Consider the following 1,041-nt stretch of genomic DNA (forward strand, 5'->3'; position numbering starts at 1 on the left):
ATCTGCTCAGGTGTGGCTTGTTCTATTGACAGTGGATTAGTACCTGCAGCTGGGAGGGGTGGAGCTATTGACTGGGGTGGGTCGTTTCTAGTGCCTCAATATTCTCCTCTTCTGGATCGTCAGCCCATATGTTCCCATCCCATGTTTCAACGTCCCAACTTCTTTCTATCAATGCCCTCACTTTGGTATCAGACACTGCTCTAGATCTGCAATTCAGCTGCCGTTGTAATTCAGCCACTCGCATAATGAGACTCTGGACCTGGTTCTCAGCAATGTCAACTCTATTACTAGAGGAGAGAAGGCTCTCCTTTGTAGCGCAGGTGGAAGTTTTCAGATCTGTTAGTCTGCACCTGAGGCGCGCTTCTGAGGCTCTGAGACCATCCCTCTCCTTAATCACACTTTGCATTGTAAGAAGGAACAGCCAACCAGTTTCCCTATACTTGTCCTCCTGACAAAACTCCAGGAAAATATCAAAGATATGAACACTCAGAACCTCTCCTTCAACCAGCACCTCATCTATCGGTGGTGATACTGTAGATATTAGCTTTGCTATTTCACACCATGGATTAGTAAGAGTAGCAGACTTAGCCATGCTTTGGGGCATAGAAGTAGCATTATTATTGCTGTTAAGACTAATCAGGCTGGAGAGCCAGTTTCAGAAACCCATATTTATGATTTTATTTCTCTAGAAGCACTCCTGCTACCAAAATGTGTTAGATGGGGTTCTCTAGAGAGACAAAACCAGATGCTAATAATTTGATATATATTTATACAGATAGATGTATAACATAAGAAATAAACAGTTAAATTATGAAGTAATACAAATGGCTCAATGCAACTCACTTCCACGAGACGGTTGTGAAACACTGGCAGTCCTTCACGTCCTGAGGGCCACCCGGTAGTCCTCTATAGAGCAATTCAGGCTATCCGGGCACAGGCAGCAAACAGCAAGGCAGTCAGATGACAGGGTCCGACAGTCCCCAGCTCAAGAGATATAAATTCCAATGGTGTGGCAAAGCAGGTCTTGAAGAAACCTCAAAT

This window comes from Echinops telfairi, unplaced genomic scaffold, assembly GCF_000313985.2.
Source record: "Echinops telfairi isolate 266 unplaced genomic scaffold, ASM31398v2 ScPeMD7_7475;HRSCAF=8513, whole genome shotgun sequence".
Lineage (NCBI taxonomy): Eukaryota > Metazoa > Chordata > Mammalia > Afrosoricida > Tenrecidae > Echinops > Echinops telfairi.